This window comes from Sturnus vulgaris, chromosome 5 (assembly GCF_052056855.1).
Source record: "Sturnus vulgaris isolate bStuVul1 chromosome 5, bStuVul1.hap1, whole genome shotgun sequence".
Classification (NCBI taxonomy): Eukaryota; Metazoa; Chordata; class Aves; order Passeriformes; family Sturnidae; genus Sturnus; species Sturnus vulgaris.
This window is the reverse complement of record NC_142247.1, coordinates 47,144,456-47,170,986: the sequence shown is the minus strand read 5'-3', so window position 1 is coordinate 47,170,986 and position 26,531 is coordinate 47,144,456. Positions and strand designations below refer to the sequence as shown.

The following is a 26,531-nucleotide window of genomic DNA, read 5'->3' as shown; positions in this document are numbered from 1 at the left end:
CTCATGCTTCACCTCCCTCTCAGTGAAGAATTTCTTCCTTACCTCTAATCTAAAGTTACTTTCAGTTTGGAGCCATTTCCTCTTGTCCTGTCACTACAGGCATTTGTAACAAGCCTCTCTCCATCTTTCTTGTGAGCTCCCTTCAGATACTGGAAGGCCACAGTTAGGTGATCCCAAACCTTTCTCCTTCTCAGGCTGAACAAACCCAACTTTCTCAGCCTTTCTCACAGGAGAGGTGCTCCAGCCCTCTGATCATCTTGGTGGCCTCCTCTGGACTTGATCCAGTGGATCAATGTCCTTCCTGTGCTGGGAACCCCAGAGCTGGATGCAGCACTCCAACTGGGGAGTCACCAGAGTGGAGCAGAGGGGCAGAATCTCCTCCCTGGCCCTGTTGGCCACACTGCTTTGGGTGCAGCCCAGGACACGTTTGGCTCTTTGTGCTGTGAGTGCACATGGCTGGGTCATGTCCAGCCTCTCCTCCAGCAGCACCCCCGAGTCCTGCTCAGCAGGGCTGCTCTGATCTGTTCATCCCCAGCCTGTGTTGATACCAGGGTTTGCCCTCATCCGGGTGCAGCACCTTGCACGTGGTCTTGTTAAACCTCATGATATTCCCACAGTCCCAGTTCTTGAGCTTGTCCAGGTCCCTCTGGATGGCATCCCATCCTTCAGGTGTGTCCACTCAGCTCAGTGTCATCTGCAAATATGCTGACGGTGCACTTGATCCTTTTGTCTCTCTCATTAATTAAGATATTAAGTAGCACTGGTCCCAGCACAGACCCCTGAGGGACACCACGTGTCATTCATGTCCATTGGGACATTACATGCCTTCAGTCTGGACAAGGTTTCTGTGCAAAAATTGCATTGTTTATTCTGCCTACAGGAAGAAAGCTCCTGATGCCCTTCTTTATCCACTGATTTATATTCTGCCAACTTTCCACCTGCTCACCCACTCAGACACAGAAGGTAGTACAGAGAAAGGAGGTGGCTAATTCAGGATAATCAGGAATTGGTTGCTGTCAGGGCTTTCTGTGCTGCTGTTATGGATACATTTTGACAAAGCAGGGCAGTTCTAACATGAGCTGTCCCAGCTGCTATTGGGTAATTTCCCAAACTGCACTATTCAGAAGAAAAGAGAATAATGTGTTGTTTATAAAACTTCTTGTGACTGCTCTTCAAGTAACCTGTGCAAATTAGGAGCTTTTGTTTGGTTGACTGTTTTTCCCTAGCTCCAATATAAATCAGTTTCTCGCCTTGACCCAAATGGGACAGATCACATGGTGGGGTTGCACCAGCAGTGAATGTGTACTTATGATGGATGAATTTCTGGAGCTTATTAACAAAATTTCATACAACTTAGATTACATAATTAAATCAACCAGGAAAATACCAGTATATAGCTATTAAAGCTATATACTGCACTAATACTATGGGTCTTTGGTTAAGCAGTAATTTTGGTTAAGCAGTAATATTCCTGTATAAACTTTTTAAACCTATCTTGCACTGAGTAATTTTAGAATCAATTCTATAGGGTGGATTTAGTGCAAGAATGTCCTAGGTTAGTGACATATGCTGACTGTAGTATTTGCAAGAATTTTTTCTGTAAAAAAAAAAAAGAGGTGCATCTTCCATCTTAATTGAACCCTTGAAATTTATGCCTACAAACCAAATGAAAATGGCAACTAGATGTCTTGTCAGCAAATTGTAAGCTATCAGTCACAGCTTTAGATGAAAGCTAGCATGACCTACATCTGTTGTTTTGATACAGTGGTGTCAGCATTACAGTTTCATTGTTTAGGTTTAGGGTCAAGCCTGTTGAGACCTCTTTTTATTCAGCTTTGAATGTATCCATTTTCATTAAGTTTTTCAAAGCTGTATGAAAGACTCAGCAGGGCAAGATGTGGTGATGCTGAACCTATGTTAGTCTTGCAGCTATCAAACTGTCTCGTAGTCACAGATGGTCACCGATCTACTGCTGGATCTGCTATTGAAAGGGCACAAAACTGATGGTACAAGGGGATGCCTTTTTTCCCGCCAATAAATGAAGTTAGTATTGCTGTGAACTAGCAATGTCGAAGGTTTTGTGCAGGAGAAGAATGGTCGTTGACAAACCAGTTTCTATACTGAAAAAATGCTACTCTTATTCCTAAACTTAGAGATCTTTCCTTGGTTCAGTAACTGCTAATAGCAGAGTGGCATTTTGCAAACTATTTGGATGCTGATTGTACTGGGAAGTCTGGCAGCTGTAAATGTGAGCTTCCTAAAGTAGGCATGCTTTTGTTTCATAACTCCATTAAAATAAAATCTCTTTCACTGTACACCGTTAAAAACATTGGAGGCCTTAATTACTTCATTTCTATGTTTAATCCTCAAATGTTAGTGTCTTTACATTGAAGGAGCTTGGACAGTTGTCTCTTTGAGTGAGGTAACTTGGTTAACCAAGTATCTTGCTTTTTTATGCTATCAAAATGGATAGTTTTGGAGCTAGTAAATAAATCTTCCAAGTCTTTCTTATTGGCAGTGTGAATGTGCTTTTTGTTTTGTCTTTAAACAGAACTGCTTTTCCCATTTCCTACTACCATTTTCCAAGTACCTTTTCTTCCTTTCAGGGTGGGGTGAATGACCTGCCTGTTTGTTAACAGACTGGAGAAGGTTTTTGTGAGTTTAAAACGGTTCTTGCCTGGAAGAACAACAGAAAGCAATAAAGCTGGTTCATATTGTATGGGATCCTTTGTGGCCTCTGATAGATACTTTTACCAGCGGCAAAGGAACCTTTAAAATTCAAGTGACCACAGCGATGAAATGGATGCATGTTCCTGGATAGGAAATATCAAGATTCTGTGGACACCAGTTGAATGATTCACCTGATAACAAAGTACAGAGTAATAACGAAGTACAGTTTAGAAATCGTACTTTAATTACTATAGTATGGGGATTTTGGGATGGGTTTGCCACGCCCCTTATTTCACCGAAGCTGTCCATTGGTTAGCCTCCTGTGCTACAGTGGAGTTTTTTAGCCCACTAAGACCCTGAGTAATTTCGGAGTTGCCTTTTGTCCTTGGAATTTCATAGCTAAGTACATGAATGTTTGCTTGTTTTTTGTGTTTCTTCATCTGGCCTGTCAGTCTGTAGCTACATGAAATGCCTTAGACAGGTATAAGTTACAGAAGAGTACATTTCTACATGCGAGAGGTAAGGAAGCTGGTTAAATTTGCAGTCACGAGAATAAAATACTTCTGTACCAAAGATAGAACTGAAAAAAGAAATACTTTTCCCATAAAAATGAAATCACTTGCAGAGGGATGGATTTGACTGTCACAGAAAGAAACTTCCAACTTCTTTCTGACATGATAATTCTGTTAACAAGGGAATCTAAAGAATGAGACTTTTTGCCAGGAAAGTAATGAATATTGATGGTTTTCAGATTTTGCAAGAACTAAAAGGAATTTGACACTCACCTAAAGCTGAGTCGCTTGTGTGACTAGTACTTCTTAATGACTTCAGTCCATGTGTCCTTGCTTCTGTGATCATGCTTTCTGCTGCCTTGCTTGGTCTCAGCTCTGGTATTATTTTCCCATTTCTGCCTTAAGAATATACTGCATGAAAATAAGTCCTTAAACAAACATGATGTAAATTATTTTAATTTCTCAGTAGTGATTTGCTGGAAGCTGTGTCCTGTTTGAGGCATGATTTCTAGGCTTGTGGTTTCCTTTCTCATAGCTAGTCTGTGTTTATTGTGATGTCAGTGTAACTTATGCTACAGAAGTTTTTCCCTGTTCTTTCTGATGTATCAGGTGCTTAGTAGAATAAGCAACAAATGTGCTTGAACCAAGTAGTACAAGTTTCAGTCAGCCTCTCCAGCCCGTGGACTGTGGAGCTCTGAGGAATGGGAGCAGGGAGTTGTGGTAATGACACTCGGGTGATGGGATCCTATAACCGGGCCCTCCAATGCAAGGTGGAACCAGCCATAGCTGTTCAGCAGCCTCTGTGCCAGCCAGTCCTGGCACACTCTGCACCTACATGATACACAGAAGGGCTTTTCTGACTGTGGTTGGTTCTGGGACCCTACCAACTATGGACAAACAACCTGTCAGTGAACTGGTCAGGTTTAATTACTTACTAGTTTGAGTAATACTGAAAAAGAAATGTTTTGTCCATAGTCACTATCAGAACAGAAATAGCACTTCATCCCCTCTTTTCAGCTTCAGTTTAATGTCACATCCAGAAAGAAACCAAGATCTTGCCCTGTCAAATGCACTGGAGTCAAGCAGAGGATCTTAAAGATAGGTCCATGAGTTATAGTTGTGCCAACACAAATACTTGCCATGTTTCATTTCAAGATATGTTTCATTCAAGCCATGTTTTCTGGCTTTGTAACACAGAGTTGGATTTCTAAGAATAAAGGTAGAGGGAAAAATTTTGAAGTGCAGTGTGCTCTGCTGAAGGAGTAGTTCCTGGTACATCTGGACCAGTTGTACCTTCTTAGTCTGGTTTCCAATGCAGCTGTTAAGTTATATGAAACAAAATCCCAATGAAAGATCTAAAGGGTCAGGTGTTGTTTTGGGGGATGGTGTTTTCTTTTTAGCCTTACATTGGAATTAAAGGAAAATCTATCCAATTAGTTATCTCACAGGTGTTAAGGAATTACATAAATTGTACTGGTGGTATAAGTTATATTGAAGATTAAGATAACAGCAATATCCTGAAAAAATGGAGAGGATTAAGGTTTGGATGCTTGAAGAATTCCTTTGTGAGGAACTACTACTCTGCACTTCAGGGAAAAGCCAGTGTTTACACTGCAAAATTAAACACGTTTACATTGTCCCAGTGCCATAGAAATATTATACCAATTATCTACTTAAGTTCTCAAAAACACTTGGTTTGTACTTCCTTACTAGTGGTTTAAAACGTTGCTTATATGATTCTTATATGATGTAATTTCTTTAAGAAGATGCTTGTAAAATCAGGTATGCAATTCCACACATAGAAGACTTTACTGTAACTATTTTGTAGATTGTAAAATTGCTTCTAGATGTTCATGAACCCCAGAACAGTATAAGACTTTTTACCTTAGTGATGATATAGCTGAAAGCACCTGCATGACCTTTAGAGAGGTATCAAGTTTTATGACAGAGTTAAAACCTGGCAAGTGTTCTATTTGCTGGTTATTACCATTGTGATTTCCTTCATGACACCGATTTCCAATAACTGATCCTGCATTATGGCTTTTCTTCAGAAGAGAAGGAGAGATTCTACCCCAGATAATTGTAATCACCCAGAAAATTTTCATACTGTCTACAAGCCTGAGGGATGTTTTAGCATTCCAGCCTTGTGAGGAGCATACAACATCTGAGACTTCATGAACTTGGGGCTGTAGCTACATGAGAGCTTTCAGTGTGAGGACACTTGGGAGCTCGGCAGCCAGAAAACTACGAAGACAAACCTGTAGGTAATAGGTTTATATTTGTTTCGGTATCTCTTCTGGAAAATACTTGCAGAGTTGCTCAGCTCAAGTGGGATTGAAATGCAGTGCAGCCAGGTACTGCATATCACTGTGTGCCTCAGCCTGCAATTTATTTTAACTGTTAGAACCATTTTTCATTGGTCTTTAATGCTTCCCTTCTTTTATGTTCTCTCCTCTTGCATTCTGTGTCTCAAAGGTGGTTGTTGCTACTCTTTTGCCTGAGGAATGCTGGCAGTCTCACCTCTGAGCTCTTCCACCTCAATTTTTAATCAGAGTCTGCAGCATGAGAACAAGTGTACTGCCTCTGCATCTCCTCTGCCAAGAGCACTGAATTGGTACGTTTGTCTTTCTGTGGTGGATGGACCTTGCCCAGTCTGTGTCTCTCTGGCCACAGAGGGGTTAAATGTCTTAGTTTTAAATGCCTTCCTGTGGTTTTGGGGTGCCTGCTGTTTGGGGTAAACTGTTGTTACTGCGAGTTAGACAAATTGCTGCTACTTTGAAAGCTCCTTTCCCTACATCCCTTAACTTCGTTTCAAAAATATGCAAAAAATAAATGAAAATATTTTGTGTACTGCTGTTGTTATCAATGCAAACCTTTCAAGACGTTCTCTTGAGGGAAATTAGCAACACCTGATTTATCAGTGTACATGATGGTAGTCTCACTGGCACGGGGTATGGGGAGGGGGAAAGTGTTTGCATGTTTTGTAAGTGGTTTATATCAGGAAAAACTGGAATTTGCTTTGAGTCTTTAAGCATATAATTCCTGCATAAATTGCGTATTAAGTTAAATTATAAATAGCAGCTGGAGCATTATATAAAACCGACTAATTGCAGAGAGTAAAAGACTTACAATAATACCTTGAAAGCAGTACATTGCACCTTGAGAATTGTACATTGGAGAGGGAGCTGGAATTGGGCCCCACACTTCCTGAAGTGTCAGCCAAAACTCTGTGCTGTAGTTTTGTCAGCCTTGCTGTGTGGTGCTGTCTGTTTAAAGGAAGTTGAAGTTTGATTTTTAATTTTTTTTTAAGTGGAGTTTAGACTTAAAGTTTGTCAGTACATTAAAAAAAAATATTTTTTGGAAGTGTGTGATGTAAAAATGTCAAAATGAAAAAGCACAAGGGAACTTTTAACTGCTTGAGCTGCATATGCTTAAAGTTTATGAAAAGAGGTATTCAGGGACAGGGTGCAGTGTTGTGTCTCGCATCCTCAACGCAGCTGCTTAGCAGCGATAAGGAAGCAATGCTCTATTCATGCTGACCTTGTTTCCAAAGAAGCCTTGTCCTGAGAACTACTGAAAATAAGGAAGAATTTCCTGTGACATGTTGCTCACGTTGGCTTTTTAAAAGGGAGTAGAATGAAATCTCTGAGCGTGACACATACTGTATCTAACCATACAGGATTTCCTATGCTGGAATGGAAGCTTAGTGGAAGACATGTTTTTCTCTTCCTCTTCATTCATTCATCTCTTCCTCTTCATTCATTCAGCGTCATGAATTGATATGGCTATAGTCACTGTTAAAAGCTAAGATCAGCAATTGCTAATGGATACATTGTGATGCCAAGAGGACTGCAAGGCAGATTTTTTCCCTTTGTCACAATAAGGCCTGTATATATCCTGATTACACTTTTAAACTCTCATAAAAGAAGAGTTGTGCAAATAAAAATTCCATCTCAGTGAAGATGCAAAAATAATGCATATACTGCTTTAGACTTCAGTGTCTTTTGGTAGTATTTTTGCTCTATTCAGAATTAGTTAAGTTACTGATGAATTGGAAAAGACACAGAACAGCAGTTGGATTTTGCCTCTGAAAACACAGAAAATACTTATTTTTCCTGAAATTAAACTTCATTTTATACTACTTTAGTTAAATAAAATTCCCATTGTTTTTCCTGTCTGTTGCTCATTTGCAGCGTTATCTTCCTAGGAGGGTTTCCAGAGCTTCCTGCTACAACCAGAGGGAAGGCTGGAGTTATGCAATGGGTTTTGATAGGATAGAGTGCATAAATTTTTATTCCCATTTAAAATATAATCACCCTGTTTGTGGTAGATCTTCAGAGAGTGAACTAACAGCCTGTGCATAATGGTAAGTCATCTATATGTGTTCACACTGTGTCGTGGTACTATGGAAGCTCACTTTGCTCCAGAGCCAAGCTGACCAAGCAGCCTCCTGACTGTGCTGTGTTAATGGTGAACCCAGAGCTTTCCTGGTACTTCTTGGCTTGGGTTCAGTGCTTTCAAATTATTCAGATAGTTTTATTCTTCCTTTAGTCCAAATAGTGGTCTACTGTCATCATGGAGTATGGGTGTTCACTGACTCATGTTGCTTGTTGTGACTCTATGCTCATCTTCTCCCCAACTACAGCATTCACAATGGAGGCAGATTAATTCCTTTATAGTTTTTACTTCTACTCAGTATCTTATTTGTATTGCTTTAATGTCATGCAGATTTGCTTGGACTCATGCCCATGCTTTTTTTTTTTTTTTTTTTTTTTTTTTTTCTGAGAAGCAAAAGGTTTCTCTACACCTAGAATGGTTCTGCTTCTCTCTAGCAAATCTGAGACATATTACCTTAAAGAGCCTTTTTTCAAAGGGGAAGAAGTCATCTCGTGGCCAACCTACTGTGCTTCTCCTTGGTGGAGTCCCTGTACTTCATCATTTTCTTCCACAGTATTCATAGTCTGGTACTGCAGGGCCTCAATGTCACGAGAGCCAATAAGAGGTATGTGTGAAAGGCCTATATGAATGGACTCAGCCTGTTTTTAAGCACAGTTTTGTTTGCCATACCTTCCTATTACACATACCAACACAGAACTTCAGCTGTTTTTATATGATGTCTCTGCAGTTCAGGCTTTATTTGAGTCAGGATTTACATTTTTATGTTACTGAGGGGATAGTTGGATCTTGTATGTATCATTTAATTGATTGAATATTTTAATATTAAAGCAAAATCATGAGAGGCAAACTATTAAGGAATTTTTGTGTAAGTTTTGCATGAAGACTTCTTTCTCTATTTTACATATATTTTGATTGTGTACTTATGTTGAAAGCAACTCCAGAGTACTGTTCTATTCTGCAGACAGATGGGTATTTAAACAGTTTGCAGAAGCAAATAAAACTTAGAGATCAGAATGTTTCTACTCAACTGGATGATCTGTTAAGTAGGCAGAATTTAAATGCATTTCTAAACAAAATGCAATGTATTTTTTCATCTCTTTTTCCACAATCCCCAGATTCTCCCTTGATAATTATTTGAATAAATGTTCTACTTACTACTGGAGTTGGGTTGTTAAAGAGGGAATTTGGTCTCTTTTGAGTTCACTGTAACATAGATATATACATATACATACATATATATGCAACTATTTGGAGTTGCATAAAGGTTGCATACAGGAAAGATAAGAGGTTTTCAAAGTATATTTTAGTCAAAACACATGGTATCATAGGCTTTTAGAGTAACAGCAACTTAAAAATACTATATATCTTGCAGCATATTTGGTAATTGAGGTAATTTTTCAACTTTGCATCAAAAGTTTGGTTTTCTTATCATACTGCACGTTACAATGAGGGTAGGGTGTCTTCGGTTTGAGTTGCCAATTTAAATAAACTTATTTTTTCTGTTGTGAGACAGAACCAGGAGCGAAAGAACAAGGCAGGCCTAAAACTTAAGAGAGTATAAAAGAAAATTTATTAAACTACACAAACAAAAAGAGAGGAAAAAAAAATTCAGAATAAGATTTTTCAGATCACTCCTTCCCTCCCTCTCCCAATCTTCATAACAACAAAACAAACATATAACAAATACTTCGGTCAGTGCCCAATTTAGTCTTTCTCAGTTCACTTCTGGAGAGAGAAGCCTCTTGTTGAAGTTGTAGGGATTTTTCCCACAAGAAGGAAAAAGACAGTTCTCTTGTGGTTTTATCTTTCACGATTTGCATCCGCCCGGGAACCTGCAACCGTGACGCTCCTCCCAACTCTACAGCTGTTCCAAAGTTGTAGATGTAGGCCATGTCTGTCTCATGGGGTATTCCTTTTAAGAATGAAATGTTTGACAGCAAAGATTCTCTCTGTCTCCTTTCTCTCTGCTCAGGCTTCGTCTTCAGAAAACTGAAATCCCCTTCTTTTCTCAGGGCAGAAATTCTCAACACAGGTGCTTTTTAGTCAAATCATCTATTAAATGGAACATTTCCATCCCCCCATGTCTCTTTCCATGGTTTATAGGAATATTCAGTACATCAGTTCATTCCTACAATTTCACAAAAAGATTTTCAGCCATTTCAGCATCTTCTCATTCTCCTTCCATCTTAAAAACTTAGCTCTTACATCACTGACTTCAGAAATCTTCTTATTCCCTTTCATATTCAAAGGAAAGGCTGGAGGCTTTGCAAATCTTACCTGAACACTAAAGAGTTAAAGTTTAACACAACTACTAAAGTTGGGCCAGGCTCAGGCCGCGCTTGGGGGTGCAGCTGAGGTGTCAATCAGCCTTTCTGGGGCTGGGCTGCAGCCCCACACTGCTCATGGCCACCTGGGCAGGCCCGGCCCGTCCAGCAGCAGCAAGAGTCGGCCTTCCCTCCCACGCCAGAGCCGCAGGCCCGTGGAGGAGGAAGCCGTGAAGGTCTTATCACAGAACCTTTTCTCCCCCCGGCCACTGGGTCCCCTTGTTGGCAAACGGGGCCCAAGCGGCCTCCCGAGCCTCCCCCCCCCGCATGGTGGGGGAGAGCTCGGGTTGATGTTACCTGCTCAGCCGCCGGAAAGACAAAAAGCCTCAGTTCCGGATTACCTTCCTCAAAGTGTGTGTGCAGGAGCGAACTAACTTTCTCTAATTGGCTGTTGCAGGTATCCCAACCCCCACAGAGGAAATTCCCTTAGGAAGAACCTCTTCTGAGTTTCTTCTTCCTAAGTCAACCTATCACATAGGGATAATAGCATACATTGTTCAGCAAGACTGTAGGTGTATTGGCCCAGCAGGAATAGTTTGGCAACTTAGGATAGGTCCTGGAAGTACTTCATTGATAGGAATAAAGTTTTATCAACCCTTCCAAGGGTCTTACTACTTTGGGCACCATTTCCATGCATCCTGTTTCTTTGGTCTCCAAAGGAATCACATGTCCATTCACCAGGTGAATATCCTCCTCTGAATGATATTTATAATTTTGCACAGCACAACTGAAACTAAAATGCAGTGTTTATGAGTCTGCCATGCGCTGCTCCTCAGGCAGTCATTTCTTTTACTTGCTAGTCACCTATAATAATGCAGTTAAACTTCAGTAATAGGTTTTACCTGGTCTGTAGGATAGCACCTAGTGCATTTATGCTGTATTTTCTGAATCTTTCTGTTTTACTAAAACTTAGTCATGCTAAGAAGATGTGAGTAGCCCATGTTTCAATTTATGGCTTCTTGGCTTCTGTTTTGAAATTCTGTGAGCAATGCCAGGTACAACTTGGCATACTCTTATCTGAATTACAATTTGGCCTTAGTGTAAAGTTTTATGATTCTGTACTAAGATAGTGTGATAATTATGCTCTGTACCTGCCTTTAAGGAAGTAAAAGTAGTTTTAAAGTGATAATTTGCTATTAGCAATAATGAGATAACATCCCAGAGTTGATAAAACCTAAAGTGAGATATCTAAAATTACACAGTGTATGTAAACCTGTGTGTGTCGTACTGGCTTAAAGGGAAATTTTACTACTTAAATTGCTTACCACATGCAATAAATTTATGCATAACATCAGTCCTTATTAGTCTGGTCACTGGCCTTCTTTTTAGTGAATGAATAAATGAGTTGTGAAGAATGTCTTTGCATCTGCAGGTTGGAATGAAACACTGGATTGCATATTACTATGGTGGCCTTCCTGTGTGGCATTTGTTTGCTCGGAGACACTGCCCACAATTCCCTTTGATACTTAATTTAAAAACATGCACTCCATTGTGTGTGGAATCAGATATATATATATATATGTATATATATATGTATATGTGAGATTTTTATTATGAGGGTGGCATTTTAAATATATGGTCACTTTTTACTATGTTTATGGTAACCCAGAAAACCATTTAAAAAAATAATCTAGTGTACTTGGGATTCATATGGCAAGCCTGCTGTGTCAGCACTTTTCTTGGCATTATTTGTGTGTGCCTGCTGAGGACTGCGTGCCTGAAGGCTGTGAAGGGGAAAGGTGGGACATGTCCCGACCTTTCTTGGTGTCAGACAGACTGTTACTGGGTGAATATGTTTAATGCTTGCTGTGAAGGTACTGAAGGGCAGGTCTGAACTGAGTATTATTCCAGCTCACCTTCCTTTATGTTTTTCTCTACTTGTTTGAAGCCCAAGATACCAATCGGATAGTTACTCATCTTCTTGCTTGTTAAACAGTTTATTACTGTTGCCCATCTGGGAAAGGTATAGTAGCACTGTTATCTGCTAAAGAAACGCTTATCAACCCTATGGAATAGACACAGTAGAAAGAAGACAGTAAATATTTTAAAAGTAATTTTAAGCCTTTTCAGTTTGAAAATACAAAATCATTGTTTTTACTTTGTAGTAGCAGTGGTTGTTTCATGTTACTTGTAAACAGAAAGATTCAGTAATAAAAATGTCGGTCTACTAGCAACTGCATCTGTGCAGGTACTTACAGATGATTAATGAAAGACAGTAGCATATAGGTATTAGTAAGGACATATTACCAACGTTAAAACTGGAGAATATTTTTTTGAATGATAGATGAAATGAAGAAAGAAGAATCTCTTTGTATATATACTGTGATGCATGTGTGGTGCCGATGCAGAGCAGGAAAAGTTGTATTACTGAATAGGGAATCTTTGATGTAGGAGCATGTGATAAGGATTTAATTACTTCTTTGGGGTAATACTTTGTATTTTCTCTGCGTTTTTACTGAGTTGTTGTTGCTGCATTCAGTGAAAACAATTGCTAATCTGTCTAGAGAGTCGATAGTTTTGATTTGTTTAAGTAGATCAGGGTCAACATTTTATATCTGTTTCCATTTTCATCATTGAATGCTCCCATAAATTCTGCTAGGTCCTACACACATATGCACACACTTGGATAAATAACAAATGGCAGGTGCAGCTGGTCACAGATGTTACTAGATTTGGCTGTCTGGTCGGATTGATGATGAAGCCATGACATGAAATGAAGTGTTCCCTGCACATCTTCAGGGAGCTGGTGCCTGTGAGGTGCCAAAACCTCTTTGGCAAGCTGGAGTCACAAAGTACAGGTAAAGTCACTGGAGAAAATTTTAGTTACATTCAGTTCAGGGACAACAGCATCTTCTGGTACACTGCTTATTTAAAAGAGATATGAAACTTCCTTCTAGAAATGCTCTGGTTTAGGAGAAGTCATTTTAGCAAAGCAATTCTCAGAGTCCATACCTTGTGCATTTCACCTTCTCTTTTGGACCAGGCAGGAGGGTAGGATGGAGACCACAATGAGTCATCACAGATTATGCTGTGGTTCCTTCTGTCCCAGGGGACTTGCTTCCCCTTGGCTGCCACCAGAATGCTGAGGCTCTGACATCATATGCTGAACACACGTCTTATCACATAGGCAGATGCATGTGTGAGACACCTGCATTGGGCGGATGGTAATCACAAGCAACTTCCAGTTCTGTGCCCAGCTGCACCTCCTGCCATGGCTGCTGTGTATCTGGATACAGGAGTACCTGCAAGCTATGGAACTTAACATTTATTTATCTAGAATGTTTTCTTTACTTGAAGAGTATCTAGAGCACCACTACTGTAGGCTAAAAGTTAGAGGTATCCTGGAAATATGTCAGAAATAGCATGGCCAGCAGGACTAGGGCAGAGATTGTCCCCCTCTACTTGGCACTGATGATACTGCACCTTGAATCCTGTGTTTAGTTCTGGGCCCTTTGATACAGGAGGGACATTTTGGTGCTGGTGCAAGCCCAGAGAAGGGCACGGAGGTGGTGAAGGGTCTGAACCACAAGTCTTGTAAAGAGCAGCTGAGGGAGCAGGCATTGTTTGGCCTGGAGAAAATGACACTCAGGGATACTGTTCTCTACAACTACCTGAAAGGAGGGTATAGCGAAATCAGGGTCAGTCTCTTCTCTCAAGTTACAAGCAATAGGACAAGAGGAAACTACTTCCAAGTTGCACCAGGGGAGGTTTAGACTGTATATCAGGAAAAAGGGTTTTCACACATTGGAGCAGGCTTTGGAGGGAAGTGGTGAAATTTCCATCCTTGGAAGTATTCCACCAAAAAATGTGCGGATGTGGCACTTGAGGACATGGTATAGTGGTGAAGATCGCAATGCTGTGTTAATGGTTGGTTTTATGATCTTGAGGTCTTTTCCAACCTTAATAATGCTTTGAAAAAATATTGTTACTCAATTGTTCATTTTCTTTCATTATACATTATTTTGAGCTACATCAATTTTAAGAAACTTTGAAGAACAGAAATCACAAAAGCAATTTCAATATCACTTTGAAATTTCATGTATTTATATATTAATTTATATATATAGGTCATATACAGACCTATAGTAGGCTTTTAATGTATTCTAGCCTTGAATTCTTTTTATCTGTCCTTTAGACTCTTGTCTAGTTTCTCATATTCAAAATTATTAAGGTACCAATTACAGTCTCCGGAAGAAACAGAATCAGGATTAAGAAGCGGGGAGGAGCCCCAGACAAGACAGTGGTAGGAACTTCAACAGATGAGGAAGGTGAAGAGGACCTCCTCTTGAATTTTACTTGAACTCGTGATAGGAAAATACCATTGCATACTGTTGTTCTTAACTTTTTAAAGATAGGATGTGAAGTGTGTTCTCTGTTTTTTGATGAGGACTAAAACTGTAATGACATTCTTCAAAATAGCTGTGTTTGCTTTGTAAATCAGATCATGTGACATAAATCCATCATCTTTGCACTAGAGAAGGAACTGCTCTTTGATATTATTTTATTCATTCTACGTATTACAAGGGTTCATAAAAGTTCTCAAAGTTTTAATTTTATTTTTTTTTTTTTTAGTTCATAAGCACAGTAAGTGTTTAATTATGAATGTAGCAGATCTGGGCATGGTTATTGTTGCCTCCAGCTGAAGAGACAGAGTCTCATATTCAATTATCTGATGAGAATGTCCTCATCATCAGATAAAAGCCTGTTGGGGTGAGAGCCTCCTCTTTGCCTTCCTTCTGGCAGCATTTAGTTTTCCATGGGTTCCTCGTAATTGTTAGAGGGTCTGAGCTAAAGAGAGAAAAACTTTTTAGTGATAGAAACTTTCACTATTCAGTGCAAATTTTTTTCCTAGCCCCTTAGTGGTAAAGAGGGATACATACTTTTTTTTTGCTGAAGACTAGGTATGACTGTCAGACTGTGATCACGGAGGGTTTTTTTCTCCTGATCTCTTGAGACAATCTCTGAACTCAGGCAGCGTCAAAGTGAGGCTTCTCTGTATAGGTTTTGGGACAGACTGTCTCAGTTCTTTCAAATGGAAGAATTTCAACCTAGACTGTGTTATACTTGGTGAATAGACTTCTCAACCGGCTTTTGAATACCGTCTTGTTTTATCTGCCTCTGTCAAGGAAGAGTTAAAAGTTTGAATCCTCTCTCAAAGTGAACACCTGCTGTGTATATCTCAATGCAGGAGCTGATTCTAAGCCTCAGTGCCTGCCAAGTACCTTGGCGGACTACTGTCCTACTACAGCGGAAGGCAAAAGTCTTCATTGAGGAGTCAGAAGCACCGTAATTGTATTTGCATGATACCGTGTGGGAGCAAGTAACTCTTGCTTCTCTACCCAGTCTTCTCTCAACCTAAAGACTTGGAAAACGAAATTAATGCAAGCAAATGTGTGCTTTTGGATGTTGTCTCTTCCATGGTAGAAAATGTCAAAAATTATCTGGTCAGAACACAAGTACTATCAGGAAGAAACAACCTGACAGTCTTATTTAAACAGGGCACATAAAAACAGATAATCAAACCAGCACTCAGTCTGCAAGTGCTTCTATACTAATGTCCAACCCTTACAAGCTATTACAAATGGATTGGAGTGTCTGATTTTTAGTTAGGGTATTTTAACAGTGAATATTCCAGAGTTGAATATTGGTTTATATGTCAGAAAAGCAGCAGGTTGCACCTTTGGAATAATGGCTTTGTGCTTTAAAGACAGTGAAACTGGATAGCATTAATAAGGTGCCTCAGACCATGTGGATAGAAAATAAGTGACTATATAGCCATGATCTTGGAAATATACCAGCAGTTATAACACAGAATGGTGATAATGATGCACAATATAGAGGAAGATGAGGATTGCTGTGATACCAGAAAAGCAATAATGTCCAAAAAATTTAGTTACTTCTCCATATGCAAGGGAGAAGTCACAAAAGGTATGATGTGGAAATAATGATCAAGTACAAATGAGTTTGTTGAAGAACCCACAAGAAAAATTCTGATTTTTTATTGGATATTCATTCACGATTTATACACTGAAGAATTGCAGTAGATGATGTATTTTAATTCCATTTTCTCATTAAATGAAAAGGCCTCCCAAAAACCATGGATTAAGCTATTAAACTATGACTCCAGTTTAATGTGTTCTTTGTAAGTGTTCTAGGTTAATAATATGCTACATATCAGAAAGAGCGTACTATATAAAACCATGGTGCAGAGTTTATTAAATGCTGTATATAATTATAATCTCTCTGTCTTATAACAAAGGTAGCATACTTAAAAACACAGAGGACACATGGAACCACTTGGGTGTGGAGGTGTGTCCTGGGGTACAATGCAAAAATATGTATTGTATCACCATCTGTTAAAAATGTGGGAGGGGTGGTGATCCTTATCTCTCTGGGAGATATCCTCTGCTGATGTGCCATCTGATAAGATCGGGGGATGATCATCGTTATCTTTTCACAACCCATCCTTCCTCCAGAAGATATATTCCGTTAATGGGCCATTAAGTCCTATTGTGTGACTGATAAGATTACATCATCCCATTGGGAGATGCCCCAGCCAGGGGCAGGAGCCAAGCCTTTCCTACCTAGATAAAAAACTGGGGTTTGGGACGTGAAGGCAGACCTTTCCACTGGATCCCAGAAGGAAGTCGGACCATTTCCACATCATCGCTGGATCTACAGAGGAAAACTGCACCTCCTACAGGAGCACTGCTTCAACTGAACCACATCTGTCATCCAGGAGGACTGCAGCCACCATTTATAGGGACTGCTACCAACACCCTGACTGACAGGGTGTCAGGTTGTATTTCTGACTGTGTTGGTGGTTGTTTCTTTTATATTATTGCATGTATTTTATTTTTTCTCTTTTCTCCTATTAAATTGTATTACTGACTTGGAGTCTCACACTGGTTTTACTTTCAAACCAACACAAGGTGATTCCAGATGACCTGGGGAACAAATGGCTGTGGAGGGAGATGGGAAATTATGTATTGCTGAAGTCAAAAATGTAATTAAGATCCTGGATAAGATGGCTAGAATGACTGAAGTGGCAACATTCTGGAACACATTCTTCCTGGAGCCTGTGTAGGACTGGGGAGGAATTAGACAATTATTAGCCTTCATTAGAAGTGTCCAGTGTGAGAGGTGGTGATCTTTAACCTGGAAAGCATCTGACAACCTGCAAGATTTTCAGCTGCCAGTTGAAAGAAATGTGTGTGCCCAGTGAATATGATATAATTCTGACTTGCTGTGTTTAATTTGTTACTAAGAAGAGAATATTCAATTCAAGGATGAAAACAAGTATTTAAGGCTGGAAAACCTTGTACTGTGAGAAATGTCACCTATTCAAAAGCTTAATCTCTTTTGAAGAAAGCATGTTTTCTCAGTCTTTCTGTACTTTGGTAAGGTCACTTGCTGGACATGTTTCTTATATTGACTTTTCTTGGTAGTTGTTAGTATTTCACCAAATTGCCTGCAAATACTGCTTTATAATAGAGATGGAAAGGAGCTGCTTCTGGTCCTCTTTAGGGCAGATCTTCAGGAATCAACTGGGCTTTCCTTTTAACCTTTTTTTTTTCCTTAAACTGGCCTCCATTAGGTAATTTTGCTGCTGTTTGCAGTATATTGGTTGCATACTGGAATAGTAAAATTTAGAACATGTATTACTTAAATATGAATACATTCATATTTTTATTCCTGAAGAATTTTCTTCCTAAAGCCTGAAACTTTCTGCTTACCTTCCTGCACAGACATTTTTCAGGAACAGAGGTAAAGATTTTTACCCTGAGTATTGTTAGGCTGACCTGATTGTGGTTATGTTTTTGGATTACACTTCTTCCGAAAGGTAATACACATAGCAGCATGAGTCCGTGACTGTCGACCTTGTCATACTAAAAATGTTTGAAAGAGCTTTTAAGCTGCCCCAGAGCACATCAAATAAGCATAGTTAACAATCACTGCCTTTAAAGAACTCTTTTTATTCTCTCAGGGATATCTAGATGTCTTCCTGATAAAGGCAAATTGTGTGCACAACAGCATTCAATATTTCTACTTGGACAATTATGTGTCTTATTTCCAAATGTATTTAGTATATTAGTCAATTGAACAAAATCCTTTGTTTAGAGGACTGTCTACAGTCCAAGGAAGAGTTCATCTGACTTTCCTTTATCTGCAATTGTGAAGTTAGATTATTTATTGAGAAGTAGCTGTATGTGAAGAAGTTAATATATTCACTTTGCTCATGAATGTGCAGTTTATCTTTTTAGTCCCTGTATACAATCATGATATATTTAGGTTGGGAGGCATGTCTGGAGGCAATCTAGTCCAGCCTGTTCCAAGCAGCCCCTTAGATGAGGTCACTCAAGGCTGTTTGCACTTGAGCTTTGCATACATACAAGAATGGAGATTTCACTAACTCTGTCTAGGCAACCTGTTCCCTTGTTTGACTGCCGTCACAGAGAAGACCTTTTCCTTGCAGCTAATCAGAATTTTCTGTCATGCAATTTATGTCTGCTGGTTCTCCCTCCATCACACTGCACCTGTGGGAATACCATGGGCTGCCCTCTGTATGTATGCCTTCCCATTCGGCAACTGAGGGCAACACTAGTGTCTTCCCATGTGCTTCAGTCCACAGTTGAAAGTGAAAAAACATTCAAGTTGCCATTTTGTTTTCCTGTAAGAATTGTAACATGAAAGTCTTTTGCCTCAAAAGTCCTCTGTCAGCTGAATATTCTAATTATACAAAGTTTTTCCTCCCCTTTTTAAGGAAGTGTAGGCTAATCGAAGTCAATTGGACAATAGTGGAAAGTATAAAGCACTTGAATTACAGCTCTCTGAGAATTACAGTTCCATTTTGATTCCACATACTTTCAGCTCAAAGTGAGGATGTTTTTCAGGCTTTCTTCCAACAGCATGTCAGAATCTCATGGGTGTAAAACAGTCTCTTATAGGAAAAAATTGAGCTTTGCCATTCAATATAAAATTTGGTTTTCACTAAAGTTTGCCAGAAAGCTTTTAAGCAGATGTTTAATGCATCTTAATATAGATGAATGTGTTTCTGCTGCTGCCAAAGGAATTGTACTCCAGTGTTTTTTGGAAATGATTGCCTGAATCATGGTTTCCCAAGCCTTCTAAAAGTTCATTGATTGTGTATTCTAAGTTGTGTCAGTTTTTTTATGTTCCAACTAATTTTGATTAGGTTTCAGTTGTTGACTCTTTTTAATAATCAGCTAATTTTTCTTTACTACTACACCAGAAAGTATACATAAGTGTAGTTTTCCTGTGCTTTTCGAGTATTAAACTTGAACTTTCTTTGGAATATGCAAAAGATAAAGCAAAACAAAAAGGCCGGAGAAATTGTTTTATTGAGTTGCAGTGTTTGGTTGTGTCAAATCAATTCAAACCGGTTTAATGGCATTAAACAAGATGGTCTATCTTCTAAGGTTTTTAAAGAAGCATTTTGTTTGTTGGTTGGAGGATAATGTGATTTAAAACATAAAGAATGCCACTATTTTTAACCCAGTAAGAAGGAAAAAAAATACAATCCATTGTAGCTTCTCAAACAGTGAAATTCAACTTGTTCATATTAATGAAATAAAACAAAATTCTTAGGGCCCAGTGTTTGAGGCTGATGAACATGACTCCATGGCTGTAATTTGCTTTGCATCACACCTAAATGTGCTTTACCTGACTTGAGCCTTTTAAAAGGACAAGACACCTTCATCTTCTCAAGCTCATTCCCTGGAGGGCAAGTTTTGGAAAAATCTTTTCATCTTGAAAAGTTTTAAAGTGGCTCATTGTGGCAGGAGGAGGCAAACCCTGTCCAGTGCTTGGATTCCCTGCAAAGAACAGAAAGAAAAAGTAGAAGAATTTTCAACTTATTTTTTTATGGGCAACAACATCGATAAAAGTTAATACAGCTAAGGTTAGAAGGACTGTGTGAAAGCAGTGAAAATTTATTTTCAAGTATTTCTCATTACACATACTGAAAGTGCTCATAGCAACTATCACCAGGGAGACCAATGAAATCCTGAAAACCCGTAAGGTCAGATGTGAGCACCAGGAGACACATTCCATCTTGAATAACTGGGCTTTGAACCAAACAATCCCTTTCCCCTATTTCAGTGATTTTTTAAAACAGTTGAAGAACACCATGCCTTAGAATAAAGTAATACTTAATTTCTGAAAAAAGTTACACAGTATTACATACGGCATGGGGCTGGCATTATAATGATGGCAAACCTCAGAGTAAGCTGTCAGGATACCAAATGGCTGTAAAAATTAGCTGTAATGGACGTAGTTAATGCATATTAGGCATGAGTCCACAGTCTAACAGCTTGTAGCTTCCCTGCTTCTGTAATGTATGATGGCCACCTCCTGGAGGTGCTTTTTTTTTTCTTTTCCTTCTTTTTTTTTTTTAACTTAATGGAAAATTTAAAGTAACTTTGGCAAATTTCTGGTTTGGGTACCGTGAGTTGTTAAAAGCAAAGCCTGGAGATATGCCAAAGAATGTGTTTTTTGTGTTTGTTTTATTCTTAGCTTAGAAATTGGAAGGAGGTATTTCACAATACTTTCATGAATATTAAGTAAAAAATTGTATTAGAAATTCAAAATGTGTTATTGGTAAATTCTGAGACAATTTTTCCATGATCCATGCTGGATCCAAATGCCTTTTTGGTTTATAAGCACTTAAATGGTGGGTATGGTGTTCTCAGTGGTGGTTGGGTATTTTACATTTGTTTTATTTTCTTTCGTTGCTTTCTTGAGAGGAAGTGCCTTTGCATCTACTTATTCATATCTCTTAGTTCCCTTCTGTTTTTCGAGTTTATATTGCTTTGTCCAGGGCTTCATTCTCTTTTCATTGCAGTAAGTCTTAATGTATCTTGCTGGCTTGAGGTTTATCTGTAACTTCTGCCAGATTTTTACTTGGGTTCTGGGAAATGTGTAACGATGGACGTGACACCCTGGCTCAGCCTCTCCAGCCAGTCACCGTCCTCCACTCATCTGACACATCTTCTGTTTTGTGGCCTTTTTATTGCTGCTTTTTAAACTGAGAGCATTAAATAGGCCAACTGGCATGGTGAGTGGGGATAGCTGTTTTCTGCTATTGATTAACTTACGCATGACCACATTTTTTAATTTGTGTGGATAAACAAAAACGAAGCAGCCGGTCCAGCAGCTCATTTCTTACATAACTTTGCCAAATGAGTCTCTTTGGGCTGCAGCCTGGATCAGTTGGTCTGGTGTGTATTGATGAAACTTCGCAGTAGTGGAAAGATGTGGCAGCTGTTAGTGCTGTCACTGGCTTCCTGGGTCTGTGGCCTGATGAGCTCTGTGTTAAACAAATGGGTAGAAAAATCACGGGGCTTTGTTCTGTGGTGGGAGTATCCTTTACATTCAGGAACAAATCAGATCTCACTGTAGTGGCTGCTGTATTTAAGTTTCTGCTGAGAGAATCTTCAAGATTGTTTATGCCGATGTTAACAAGAGGTTGCAGACCATGCTGTTTGAATACTTAATGCTGATGCACTTCTGCTGCTGCAGCCTTCTTGATGCCCCTGTAAATGCCCTGACAAGTTGACAGGATTTTGCAGTTTCTGGGGAGCACTTACAAGCAGCTCTGGCTGCAACCCTGCTGCACCCATGGCAGACACTGAGGACAAGGTGCTTTGTACAGAGGTCATCTGTCCAGGTGACACCAGCCCGAGGCAGGAGCAGCAGTGAGGTTGGCAAGATGATGGCAGAGGGGGTAAAGGTCTGTGTAGGAAGAGGTGGCAACTAGTGCTGTGTTCCTAGAGGGCTGGGATATATCTGCTTTCTTTGGAATGGTGGTTGCAAGAAGAAAACATAATAGGAAAGCAGAATGACTTCTTATAGAATGGACCAGATCAAATGTCTGAGTCTTGCATCACTTCTCCAGTGACAGGATGAGGTGTAATGCTAGAGACATTTTTATGCCTGTGATTGCAGGGTTAATAGCGAAGGATTTATGCCACTTTTCACTAGATTTCATGCTTATACATCTAAATTATGCAATTTCTGTGTACCAAAAAAATCAGTGTAGTTCAGAGCCATTAATGTCTACAAGGGATATCTGAGTTTTAAATTAGCAAGCTATCCCTAATATTATAAATTTTCCCTCAAAACATGTAATTAGGTGCCTTTCAAATGCTGCTGGCACCATCATAATTGTGTTGTATGATATCTTTAGCTGCCTTTTGTGTTGATAATGGTTTCAGCTTAGAACAAGGCTGAAACTTCTCACTGAAGTTAATGATACTCTTAAATCTACACTGCCTTAATTCAAGCCTAATAAACAATTGGAAAATTTTCAAGGAAAGAATTGATGTTGTTCCAGAAATCTAGATGGTTTTAATGCTGATTTTTCCATGCTGTGTGAAAGAACAAACTGATTTGGCCTTAATTTTTAATTCATATAAAACTGAAAGAAAAAAAATCTGAATTTTCCATACCTTCTATGTCATTTGTAGAACTTTGGGGTTTGGCTGCTAGGAATGGTTGTTTGGTTTTCCTGGGGATTCATAGTGGAACTGCAAAACACAAGAGTAGGGAATAGCTTTTCATGAGACTTCTGTAAATGCCTCTAATATGCCTTTTGATACCCCTGCCCAGTTCAAGCAAATAAATAGCATGATGTTTGCTGAGAAATATCTTGTACCATCTTTTACCATTTAATATTTTAGCTTTATAACGAAATGCTCATGAAAAGAATGCAAAGTTGCATAAGAATATGTTATTTGTTCTCAATAATGGGAGGAAATGTTTGTGACTTAATAGACGTATTTTATTTTACTAGTAGTGATGGTGGAAGTATGTTCTGTGAGATGATAGTCTTCTCATCCAACAGAGGAAAATAAATCTTCGATTTCACTAACTTGCTCATAGGACATCAATTTACTTGGCAGGGCTATAAGATTCAGGGAATCTAAGATAAAAAGAACTGAGTTGGATGATTAACTCTGCCTTTTAAGTATTTGATTCTTTTCTGCCTTGATTCTTAATGGGGAGGACATTGTAATTTTGCAATTAAAAAGTACTGGGGTGTCAGTGTCACCTTACTGATTAATTTATAAAATTACAAATTGCTTTACTGAATTAGTTGCATAAATTATTTATATGTCTCCAGTTCTGATGGCAACAGGGATGGTTTTGACTTCAGAAGATTGCTTTTGTTTGGATTTACAAGCTGTAGATCCAGCATTCTTCACATTGGTTTACAGTCTAGTCTTGCTTGTTAATTCACCTCCACACTTATTTATAGCAGATTTCATTCTGGTTGTATGCTCATTTTTCTGGCTTCAAGTGGTGCTTTTATGGTTCAGTGACTGCCACAAAATGAGCATCCTGAAAAATCTTGATTACTGGGTGGGCAGCAGCCTGCCTGTGCCTTCCTGGCATCTGCAGTCATGCTCTGTATGAGCAGGAGATCTTGAAACCTCTCCATCTCCAGAAGGAAGCTTGAAACTCTCCCACTCTTAGGCAGGACCCTGAATTTCAGTCTTCTAATGATAGGTTGTGGTTTCCTCACCAAGCCTAATTTATTCCCTAGACAGTGTAATTTTGGTCTTTTTGGAGCAAAAACACTCTGGATTTAGAACAAAACCTGCACTATGTAAGCTTTGGCTTTGAAATCAGTAAAATTATTTAAATGCAGTGCATGTTTACTAAAGGTTTAGCCAGCACTGGATAATCTCAGATCCCTCTTTGGAGCTTCCTTCTTTGCTACATGTCTTGGAGTGCTGACACTCTGCCAGCTCCTCCACTCTTTGCAGCAATGCCCTGTTTATCCTGTCAGGTAAGCCTTTGGTCTGCTTGTGCTAGGTTGTGTAAGGCAACATTGCACCTAACTGGAGATAGAGAAAACGAATTCCTTGAGACTAACAACTTTGTTTTTCCATTGTATTTCCATGTTTGCTCTTCCCACAGCCCCACTGAATTTCGGCTTTAAGGCATACAATAACTGCTCTATTAGACAATGCTGAGTTAGGGAGTCTCAGCAGCCTGGCTTAGGTGCAATGCCTTACCTATTTTTTTGCATAGCAACCTTATTATTCATAGCTTTATTGTGTATCATTTTTGTTTCACAGCTTTTATTATCCGTCTTTTGAATTATGGCTGATATATTGATGTTTGTTACTCCAGGGGCAGAATAGGATCCTGTTATGGCATTTCTATTAACTGTGCTGGACTCAAACAACACAATGTATTTTTCTTTATAACTACTTTGCAAAATTTGTGATACTTCTGTCTTTGTAGAAACAAAGAATGGTCTCTGTGTCTACTGGAATTTTTTGAGACCTATGTCTACTGATAAACTGCTTCCATCATCTCCAATAAAATGGGCATTAATAACCATTGGAAGGAGCCACTCATAATAAAAGCTTAAACACTTGCAGCTACAACAGAACATGACAAAATCACAGTGAAATGTATGATATACTCATGTTATTTACGGAAGAATATAATGAGGCACTTGACCACTTCGGGTTAAACAGTTGGTGACTCCAAAATGACAAATGACTCATTAGTGAGCTACAATTTAAAAAAAAAATAATAAAGGTGGAGGAGGAGATGGAAAGTGGGTTGGCAGGCTGACTACACAAGTGAAAAAGAAGCTAAGGAGATCATATCTTGTAAGAGTAGAGCACTCACTAAGGTAAGACCTCAGTTTCATCCTGCCGTGGCTGGCGATTGTGGTTAAATCTGTTGTATCAGGTCTCTGCTGATCTGGATTTCTTTCTCAGCTCAGCTGTATGGTTTGCAGCATTGTAAAGTAGGGATGGTATGTTGTGATTCTGCTGATGGTAAACTTAAGGAGAATGTTGTGTGTCACTCTGTATTTGCACATCATTTAGCACAGTGGGGTTTCTTCTCAGCTGAAGTTTATGCTTAATGAATAAAATTTTTTTTCTACTTCAATTATTAAACCATGCACATCTTCAGAAAAATGAAGATGACATCTTAAGTTTTCTTGTGCCATGGAAATAATACACTTAGCTTTTGTATTTAAATATACACTTGGTACTGAAGAACGTTAGCCTTGAATGGAAATATCCCACCAAATCTTTTGCACTCAAAGTCTGCTTTGAAAGAGAAAGGGTTTTTAGTCCTCTAATGTGGAAAGAGGTAGGCTATTAAATAATATACTTGAATCTCATTGAAAAAATAACATCAAGATGCTGTCAGTATTGGTGCATTCCCAGAGTATTCACATCAGAGATGTTCTTTGGAGAGGGCACTGGCTAATCAGGTGAGCTATAGTTTTTTCCAACTGACAGAATTAAGCAAAACCTCCTAATTACAGAGTGCAATAGAAATCTAAATCTAGGGATTAAAGTGAAATCAAGCTTCTTTTGAAAGTAACAACATTCTTTAGGGAAAGCCTCTTGCTGATTTGCATCAAGAAACCCCAGTTCTTCCTCTCTATAATAACAGGATATCAAGCTGGTGTGTTGTAAAATACAGCAGAAGTCATGTCTCCTTTATGAGACCACTGTGGTATATTCTCTGCTACCTATTTTTTCAGAGTCGATATTACTGGGAACGTAGTGCAGGTTGGATTAGCTGCTCTGATGAAAGCAACCAGCTTGTCTCCATCACGTTACAGAAATTAAGACAGTCCTCATGCATAATGGCCATTTATAAAATCACAGAACATCCTGATTTGGAAGGGACGCAGTATTCCACACAGGGCAACCTAAAAGTTAAACCATATATCGTTTAAGTGCATTGTCCAAATGCTTCTTGACCCTGACAGGCTTGGGGCTGTGATGATTTCCTTGGAGACCTTTTTAGAGTGCTTGACCACCCTCTGAGTGCAGAACTTGTTCCTAATACCCTACCTGAACCTCCTGTAATGTCCTGATGGTACAGAAGGGAAAGGAACCACGCGTCAGGAAAGAAGATGAACACATTTCCATGAAAACTGGTAATAACTGCAGGACACTCCGAAAAAATAGTCACTGGGATGCAGCTACACAAATTACTCTGTTGATGAAAGACTGTTTATGCCCAAACTCCCTCCTAGAGCTCTCCAGCATTGAACAGAAGGGAGTTAGGATTTAATGGCAGAAGCAAGTACCTGTGCTCAGAGTCACGTATGCCCTTTAACTCCAGTTCTCACAGGGAATGACCATAAAGGTGGCATATTCTGCAGACACAGGAATGACCAACTTTCCTGTAAGGTGGAGACCACCAGTTCCACCCTTTCCACCTATTAAAGGCTGTGTGGCCTACCACAACATTAAAATTGGAATCTACTGTGCTGTTACCTAGCACAATACTTGGAGCTTCTTTGATGGGCTTCATGATTCTCCAGTTATAGCTGAACCCTTTGAAATACGGTGTTTCCTGTGGAAAATCAGCTCCTAGCTGGTAAAAATCATGGAGAGATGTAGAAGCCATTTGAGTCTCTTTCTTCTTTCACTTAAAATGTCTGATTGTATTCAGCAATTGTCCCTGAGGTGCCTGTGGCTGTGCTGCTTCCTCATACGTGAGGTAATAACTTGGATTTGTTGACAGTAAATGTTCAGGTGTTAAGTGTATTCTGTCTTTAGCAAGTTCCAAAGAGCATACTGTTGGTTGATAGTAACTGATGTGTTCACATTTA

At 39.2% G+C, this 26,531-nt stretch overlaps 1 protein-coding gene across 3 annotated transcripts in view; it reads left to right on the top strand.

The window, feature by feature from the left end:
• SRGAP1 (SLIT-ROBO Rho GTPase activating protein 1) overlaps positions 1–26,531 on the top strand; it is a 145,369-nt gene that overhangs the window by 21,914 nt on the left and 96,924 nt on the right. The window contains exon 1 of one of the 3 annotated variants that reach the window (XM_088165657.1): positions 5,677–5,796. The exons of the other annotated variants lie outside the window; for them this stretch is intronic. The gene's annotated coding sequence lies outside the window, so the exon portion shown is untranslated. Of the gene's footprint in view, positions 1–5,676; positions 5,797–26,531 lie in introns of those variants that run through there. 3 annotated transcript variants of the gene reach the window in all.